A 10,004-nucleotide genomic window follows, 5' to 3' on the forward strand; every position below is an offset into this window, starting at 1 on the left:
AAAGTATCGAGAACCAACTGATAGTGGGCGAGCTCTAGGAGAACGGAGGAAGGGAAGCACGTTCACCTTGTGCCACTCATGCATCGTAACGTTAAAGACTCGATCCTCAATGACTTGCTTCTGACCATGCAATGCAGCCTCATACAAAATGTCACTAACATTTCTCACAGGTTCAGTCATTTCTTTTAGAGTGAACTAAAAATGCTTGATGGTGTTATATATATATATATATTAGAAATCTTCAGATGCCCAACAAATGATACTCACTGCGTGCTCGATCACTAAAACTCGTTGTCATGTTTTAGTGGTGCGAAAAATCACTAAAACTTCTCATATATATATATATGCATAAAGCACACACACGATGGTAGCCATGAATCTATTAATTGTCATGTAATCAATTAATGTATTGTCCTTTGAAATCTTTTATCTGATGACGTATTTGATTCACTGATACACTCCTTATTCTGCCACGTATAGACCTTGAAAATTGTGCACGCCATCGTTTAATATTAGTCACTTCAATCATTATGAGGTACCACGCGCCCTATAAGCATCAAGACTCCACCTCAACCACTTATTTGTGTGTCAGTACTGTTTGGGGCGATAAGTTTCAAAATCTTATCTCTAGTATCGCCACGTTGGATTATCCCTCACCTAACACAAACATATATATTTACACATATATGTATACTTCTCCTCCTTCACGAATTTCCTTGATATTGCACCATCAACACTCAAAACTCTCAATACAATCACTTGATCTTTTGCCAAGTTTTGTCTCTACACATTCACATCATGTCGATCCAAAAAACTTGCGTAGCTATCAACTTTACTGAAGTTTAATCCGTGGGTGATCCAGCAATCACAAAAATCTTCTAGATGATTGAAGCATTGGGACTTCGGAAATTCCTCGGATATTGCTATGGTTTCAACTTTGGAGTAGTCAAGCAGTTCTTTGCCACTACTCAAATTATTCATGGTGGCATTGCTTGCAACATCAATGGGAAGCACTACACATTCAATCAACCCTTATTTGGGAACACTTTCAAACAGCCCACCAAGGGTGTGGCAAAATGCTCCGATCTTCTCGATGGTAATGCTGCACAATGGGCTGCCAAATTCACACTGCATGGTGCTTCTCTCAAAGTTGGAGGTTGTTGCATGTTTTTCGTTCGCAAGAGTACGTTGTCAAGTTATAATATTGGAATTAAGTACAAGTCAATCCCACGGAGAATGAATAAAATAATATTATATTAAATATTTACAACTAATCAAATCTTAATCCAATGTAGAGATACGAATAAGGGTTTGAATTTAATAAAACTAAAATATTTAATAATTAAAATTTAAATAACGACGAGTTCGCACGAGAAAAATTCAATAGGAGATGAATTCTAGAGGTTTGAATTCACTTGACTATCCACTAAAATTTATTTGTAATGATTGTTTAATTACAAATTATGCTAGTTCATTAGTAAAGAATCCATATTATTTTCTATTATCTTTCTTAAGTGTGAAGTAAAAATTTGTATCTAATAGAAAACTTCATATTTCTAACTAATTTCAACTATTAAATTCGGTAAAAACTTCAGTGATTCTTCTAACGACTTTTATGGAGTTATACGTCTCTCGAACAATATAAACACCGTATATTTCCTATGTCGTATTCAAAATCCCTTCTCTCGAGTGACATATTCCAAATAATATATCAATCATTCTGTGGCCAGTAAATTGAAAGCATTAAAATCACAAAAACACAAATAAACTGTGCGAAGAATTCAAATATATAAATCAAAATATCCAAATCATGATTTTCAGTCAAGATTCGTCTACCTCTAGATTAAGAAATTATTTCATGATAAATTTAAAGATCAAATAAAACATGTTTTTCAAGCCATCAAACTAGAAAATTAGAGTTTCAAAGAGAAACTAGAACGAAGTAAAATTAGCTTTTCTATTGCCGAATGCCGCCGTCTTCCGCCTTTGTATCGAGTTCTTTATCTCTTGTGCACTCCAAAGACTTCAGCAGTCGTTCTCCATCTCTAAATTAGATACAAACCCTCGTATCTCCTATGATATATGCCCCGAATTACTCTTTAAACCTCGAGAGAAAAGTTCCCAAAAATAAGACGAACAGGGCGCGGGTGCGCTGGTGGCATGGCGCAGGGGCGCTATGCGGAAGCAGAATTTTTTGGAAATTGAATCTACATTGCGCGGGCGCTCCGCGTAAAATTCACCATTTTCATTCATTTTCTCACCAAAAATTTATTGTTACGTAGATTCCTGCAAACAACACAAACAACAAGAAAAATGCATAATATCGCTCGATACATAACAAAATCCAAGATAATTCATATAAAATATAAGTGCAAAGATTACACTTATCATATCCCCCAAACTTAAATTTTTGCTAGTTTCGAGCAAAACAAAACAATTAAACCAACAAATAGACAGGACAAGAAAACAAAAAAAAATTATATACCAACCGGCCTCAGATGTTCAACAATTAACCCATGTGTAGCTAATTTTTTCAAGAGTTCTCGTGTCTGTGTGTGATTAGCCAATCTCATCTACCCACCTATCTTTCGATCAAATCACGCAACTAGTAAGTCTCAAAGATTCATTAACCCCGGCTTCTAGTTTCAAAATACTCTCCACTAAGTTCAACTTCGACTCACTAAGATCAAAAGGACTTTTCAAGGTGTATCAGAGTTTTTTTTCAAAACAACACCGGATTTTGCACTCGGTTTTGATTTATTTAGCCCCATAAATTACCCGCAAACTTAGCTATAACTAAAGAGAAGATTCGGATTTCAATTTCCAAATCTGTAGCCCGGATGGAGCATCAACCCCATTTTTTCCGCAAATTTAGCCATGGATTGGTGATTAGGATTTCAATTTCTTTCCAGGTCCGGATGGAATTGTTAAAAAAGTTTTTATTTCTGTTGCTGTTGCAACTTTTTAGCTACTCATTTTTTCAATAAAGTTGCCTAAATCATTTCTAAGTTTGTATTAGTCTACCTCGATCTTGAGTATAGATCACCAAAGTTAAGAGTCAAAGTACCAATCTACTTAAAAAATCCACATAACTTTTTATACTTGTCAGGAGTATCGACAGTCAAGACTATAGTGCGTAAAATATGAGAACTCGAATTACAATGTTGCCAACACTAGATTATATTCTCCTTTTCCTTTCCCAACCCATCATCATAGGCCATTTTTCTTTGTTTCCCTCATTTTTTTCACTTTTTTTTCAAAAGAAACAAAATCACAAACAAACAATAAAACTGACACAAAAACACAACATGAACTAAAACACAATACAAACTATGAAAAATAAAAACATGAAAACAATTCCATTAAAAAGAAACATGACATACTAACAAAAAAAATAAAAAAACACACAAAATCCCCCCAAACTTAGATTCGTGCATTGTCCCTAATGTACAATGAATCGATAAAAGAACAAGATAATACACGTACCTATGGTGACCACCGTCAGTGGTCCTCGCCCGCATCATCATCATGGGGCTTGGCCGATGGTGGGTACTGTGGAGGCCAAGCAGGTTGTGGAGGAAATGGCGCGGCATCAGGTGATGTGGCTGGAAAACGCTACTTCAAGACAGATGTGAAATCCATCATATAGCCCATAAATACATCCGTTCGATAGCGAAACTGCTCCATATCTTGCTCCAGTCTAGTGAGTCGGGCAGGAATAGTCTGTGGCTATCGTACCACAACAAGCTGCTCTGGTGCTGGGTCATGGGTGACCGAAATGGTTGCCCGAGGCTTCAATAACTCCTCGGTGTCATCCCAGGTGACACCAACAAGGCGACACAAATCAGTGATATTCAACGGATGTAAGAGTCTGCCTGTAGTGGAGCCGGAAGAACAGTGAAAAATAGAGTCCTGGATTATCTGTTCGATATCCATGGACTTGCTTTTAACTATAGAATATACCAACGCAGCCCTTTCCTGTGTGACAGTGGTAGTATGATCGGAAGGTAGAAGTCTAGCTGCCAAAAAATAATACCACCCTTTGTCGATACCCAGCAAATCAGCTTTGTCAAAATACGTTTTTCCTTCGAATTCACCTTCCATTCAGCACCCTCTCGACATAGACGCTCACATATTTATTCAATCTTGGTGGTCAGTAGTATACTCCGCATATTCGTCGTGCAAAATCATGGGCAAGTTATACAAATTGTTTATAGTGTGTCCATCAAACGCCACCAACTTACCTCTTACCAACACACGCAAATGTTCATTCACTACAAGAAAACATGGCTTCGAAGAAAGAAAAATCCGTCTTTGAAACTCTTTTTTCTGTCTCTGAAAAAAGTTTGAGACAGAAAATTCCGTCTCAAAAATCCGTTGTTGAAAGCCTCGTCTCTGATTCTGAGGCAGAAATATTCCGTTTCTAATCTCAGAGACTGATTATAAAGCCGTTTATAAATCCGTTTGTATTTTGTCCAAATGACATCTGTTTTATATTGAATTCCGTTTCTGATTTTGTCTTAAATTCATCATCATTCCGTCTCAAATAACTTGATATAGTATGACTTTTAGTTTCTTGTCTATATTTCTCGCCTAAATATTAATTTTTAAATCACAATAACACATTTCAATATAGAATAAAATATTTTAAACAAATAATTTCTTAATCCAAAGACAATAAAATGTAATTAATATTGATATAAACAAATATCCACATCATTCAAGTAAACAAAATTAGATAACTAATCTAACTACAAGTAACTAAATAAATCACCAATTCTCCCAGTAAACTAATCTACACTGCATGTTGCTCCAAGGGACCCCAACTCTTGAATCATGAGCTCCTGTTCTTTTTCGGTCATCCTCAATAAGCTTTTCTGATTCACTTCTTTTGCATAGACCTTCACAAACAACCTCCAGTTTCTTTCTAAAATTCAAGAATTTCTTCCTCAATCTTCTTACTTTACCTTATCAAAACGCATTTCACCGACGCTTTACATGTCCAGTACTCCATTGCCAGCTACATCAAGAAACAGGTACATTAGTAAACATAAAAAATTGCGCAAGACTCATGACCGGTGAAAAAAGAGAGGAAAAAATATAACTTGCACACTAAATTTATAATTGAATCCATTCCATAAATTTAAAATGCAAGAAGTACAATTCAACTGAAATATTCTTGTGTGTCTTCACACTATCTCCTTGGGAAATTTTAAGAGTAGCACAAGTCTATAAGACAAGAACTACCTACTAAATTGAAGGAAAAAAATATTTAACTTAGTGAACAAACCAAATTCAAACTAATAATTATTAGGTACAAATATAGCTTCATAAAAAATTGATATAGAATAAGTAAGTATGGAAGAATGTGCGATAAATTAATTTGAGTACAAGAAGCAATATCTTCACCTTAAATTTTCTTTGAAATGCTGAAGACACTCTAACTATAATTCCAGTCTCTGCCTCTCATTAACGGCTACACCATGGATGTGAGCACACTTTTAGACAAAAAGAAAAATAAATGAACAACTTAAGAAACAACAACACAAAATATAATTATGTACCTAACAAGAATATGCAAATTCCATGCTTCTCCTCTGCACAACTCACCGCAAGAATGTCACTGAAATCAGATTATACTTCCGTGTCATGTTCTTAAAATTCAATAACATTTCAATCAAATATTTAAAAAACTAAATGGAATTTACTTGTTCAAAACCATATCTCAAATCTTATTTTTCAACCTAGCATCAAATCTGCCATGTTAACAAAGCAACTAATGATTTAGAAATGAATGTTTCGTGCACCACTTTCCAAGCTAAAACAAAGAATTTTCTGCATCTATGTCCAGAGTTTTTATAAAAATCAAATAAGGCACCATGCCCATTCAAACAGCCCCAAATCTGGCAAATTTAGGGCAAATGCTATCTAATTTCGTTGAACGGGGTATAACATTAACCCGAACTCGCAATTGTAAATCTTATTCTTCCTTATTTCAATCGATTTAACAAGAAATTCAATCGAACAAATTTCATCAAGAATCAAAGAAGAAAACTCAGTCGTCCCATACCTTATAAAAACTTCAAATTCGTGGAATATTGCTCGAAAATATCACATTAGAATCGTAAAAGAAGTGCCAAACACGATTGTAATTTCTCTCAAGTTTTTTTCTGGTGTTTAAGAATCGAGAATCGGCGACTGGCGAAGAGCAGAAGGAGAAGAGGCAATGCGACGTCTGCAAATTAGGGGTGATTTGGTGTATAATCACCATTATTATAATAATTTTATCTTTCCTTTCAGATAATTATATTATATATATTTAAAAAAATGAAATAGATTTAGTCCGTTTCAAATCTGTTACCAATTTATATAATTTGAAACGGATTTTTTTTCTGTCTCAACTTTTTAATAAATTTTAAACAACATTTTTGACACAAATCAAATTGTCTTAAATTCGATTTATAATCCGTTTTTATTTTTGTTTATAAAAATTCATGTGTAATTTTGTCTCAAATCAGTTTTAAATTCGGTCTCAAATTTCTTTACAAATATCATGTTATATCAAAGAGAAACGAATTAGTAATTCTGTAGAAAATCTATGATTTACATAAATCTGAAACAGATTTTATTTTTGTCTCAAAAAATCTGTCTCTAAAGCTATGTATTCTTGTAGTGATTCTTTACCTTCAAATTTTCATAGAATTCTCTGACCATCGGGACAACCGCATCCCTCGGTTGTTTCATGAAAGTAAGCCACTGTCTTGCCTCCCCCAGTTCTCTAACGTCATGGACGCTCCTACCTAGATCAAAGTCGCGTTCTTTCACCAAAGGTTTTGCCAACAACACGGTATAATGAGCGGCAGCCACCTCATCCCAGAATCTATTATCAGAAACATCCATCAATGAAGATGAGGCAGCCTGCTTTTGTTTTATTTTAATATCTAACACTTGGCATACAAATAGATATTCAACTACTTCAAACTCAACCACAACCAACACACTCTCAACTCCAAAAATTAAACCAATCAATAGGCACCCAACCAACACCACAAAAATGCAATTCAATCACTATCCACAAAAATCCCCAAATTCTCGAAATATATATGTGAGTTAAGAGAAGTACCTTAAGTTTGATGGATTTGGTCGCGTAGAAGTGCAAAATTCGTGTAAGATTTCGAAAAAAACTCCAAAAGACCTGCAATTTCGAACTCACTGTAGTAATTAAAGAACAAAATCCGAAATTTCACTTGTGAGGAGCCCTAACTTCAAAATTTGGTGGAGGGAGTAAGAAAATGTGATGTAAAACCACAAATTGATGCGCCAATGATAAGAAAAGGGTTATTTCGGCCTTTATTGGGTGAGTGATGGAATTTTGGAGCTGAGATATACGCTGAAAACTCAAAGACAACGAAGGGATTATGTCCCAAAAAAAACTGATAGGCCATGAATTAAATGGCACAGGTCACAAGGGCGCTTTCCCAAGAGCGCGGGTGCACCGCGTCTGATCAGAAGAAGAAAAAGTTTCTGCCAAGTTGAGCGCGGGGGCGCTGTGTTTTAATCAACAAGACCAAAGTTTTTGCCCAATTAAGCACGGGTGCGCCTTGGAAAAAAAAATTTCATTAATTTTCGGCGATTGGCGCGGGTGCCCCAGGAATAGAGCGCTGGTGCGCTGTCTTGCATACAATAAATAAGAAAATAAATATTTAATTAATAAGATATTCTATTAAATAAAAATTAACACTAAAACGACATAAATAATAATAATAATATTAATAATAATAAAATAATAATAATAGTAAAGCGTGAATAATATAATTTTGGGTTGCCTCCCAAAAAGAGCTTGGTTTAACGTCGTCAGCACGACTTTTCTGGTGCTTTTTCACCGGCTCGATCAATGGAAATTTCTCAATGTTCCGCACTTCATTGCCAAAATAATGTTTCAACCTCTGACCATTGACTTGAAAGGTCTGTTCATCATGACAACTCAGTTCTACGGCTCCATAAGGATGCAGTGTTACTACTGTGAACGGACCAGACCATCTCAATTTCTACTTATCGAGAAACAATCTGAGACGAGAATTAAATAATAAGACATGATGGCCAGGCTCAAATTATCTCCTCAGTAATGTTTTGTCATGCCACTTTTTGGTCTGTTCTTTGTAGATCTTGGCATTTTTGTAAGAATGATTACGAAACTCCTCTATTTCATTCAACTGCAATAGTCGCTCTTTGCCAGCTTCTTTCAGATCAAAATTCAAATTTTTCACAGCCCAATACGCTCGATGTTCTAACTCCACTGGCATGTGACATGCCTTCCCAAAGACCCACCTATATGGGAACATGCCGATCGGAGTTTTGAACGTAGTCCGGTATGCCCATAGTGCATCATCCATCTTGATTGCCCAATCCTTCCGATTAGTTTTGACAATCTTTTCCAGAATTTTCTTGATTTCCCGATTGGATATTTCAGCTTGCCCATTTTTTTGCGGATGGTATGCACATGCCAATTTATGTCTAACGCCAAATTTTGTCAGTAATGAATTAAAAATCTTATTGCAAACATGCGTACCTTCATTACTGATAATTGCCCTTGGAGTTCCAAACAGCGTGAAAATATTTTTCTATATAAAAACTGCACAACTATAAGAGCATCATTAGTGGGGGTGGTGATTGCTTCCACCCATTTTGACACATAATCAACAACCAATAAAATATAATACTGACCAAAGGAAATGAGAAACGGTCCCATAAAATCAATACCCCAAACATCGAACAATTCAACTTCTAAAATATTTGTAAATGGCAATTCATGACGCCTAGATATATTTTCCATCCTTTGACATCTATCACATGATTTTACAAAGGTATAACTATCTTTGAACAGAGTTGCCCAATAAAAACAAGATTAAGGTACTTTGGCGGCTGTCCGTGAGGCTCCAAAGGGACCGCCATACTGTAAAGAATGACATTGTTCCAAAATTTCTCCCGCTTCAGCATCAGACACACATCTCCTTATCTCTTGATCCGAACACTTTTTGTACAAAAATGGATCATCCCACAGATAAAACTTGGCATCATGGAAATTTTTTTTCCTTTGGTGATGATTAAGATCTGGAGGTAAAACAGGACAAGAAAGAAAATTAGCAAAATCGGCGAACCAAGGAAGTTTAGAATTTACCTCAAAAATATGCTCATCAAGAAATTGTTCCTTGATGAGTTCATATTCAGATTTTCCTTCCAATTTCAAACAAGACAGATGATCTGCCACTACATTTTCACTTCCTTTCTTGTCTCTAATTTCAAAATCAAACTCTTGTAGCAAGAGTATCCACCGAGTCAATTTCGGCTTGGCATCCTTCTTGGAAAATAGATGGCGAATTGTTGCATGGTCAGTATAAACTATTACTTTAGAGCCAATGAGATAGGACCTAAATTTATCGAAGGAGAAAACCACAACCAACATCTCTTTTTCAGTAGTAGTGTAATTCTGTTGTGCTCCATCAAGAGTGCGACTGACATAGTAAATTGCGCGAAACATCTTGTATTTTCTTTGCCCCAAAACTTCTCCTACAACATAATCACTGGCATTACACATCACTTCAAACGTCTCTTTCTAGTCTAGAAAAATCATGATAGGATCAAAAATTAATGTCTCCTTGATCTTTGTAAATGCCTGCAAACACACATCATAAAAAATAAAAGATATATCTTGTTCTAATAAATTACATAGGGCTTAGTAATTTTAGAAAAATATCTAATAAAGCGACGATAAAACCCAGCGTGTCCCAATAAGCTTCTAAAGGCTTTCACATTATTTGGCGGTGTAAGCTTTTCAATCGCAACCACTTTTGTTCGATCAACCTCAAGCCTTGAACCATGAAGTGCTATTTTTCACAATTAAGCACTAATTGTTTCTTGGAAGCGCTGCAAAACAAGGGTCAGATTGTGCAAACAATGATCAAAGGAATACCCAAACAAAGAAAACTCATCCATAAAAATTTCCA

The 10,004-nt window shown here is 35.5% G+C and overlaps 1 long non-coding RNA gene across 1 annotated transcript; it reads right to left on the reverse strand.

The window, feature by feature from the left end:
- Window positions 1-4,716: 4,716 nt before the first annotated feature.
- LOC140876464 (uncharacterized) lies at window positions 4,717-6,227 on the reverse strand. The gene is made up of 4 exons (XR_012148799.1): window positions 6,071-6,227; window positions 5,565-5,623; window positions 5,410-5,476; window positions 4,717-5,020 (listed from the first exon to the last, which is right to left on the reverse strand). It is a non-coding gene; the product is annotated as an uncharacterized lncRNA (long non-coding RNA).
- Window positions 6,228-10,004: the final 3,777 nt, after the last annotated feature.

Source organism: Henckelia pumila, chromosome 1 (genome assembly GCF_033568475.1).
Source record: "Henckelia pumila isolate YLH828 chromosome 1, ASM3356847v2, whole genome shotgun sequence".
Taxonomy (NCBI): Eukaryota; Viridiplantae; Streptophyta; class Magnoliopsida; order Lamiales; family Gesneriaceae; genus Henckelia; species Henckelia pumila.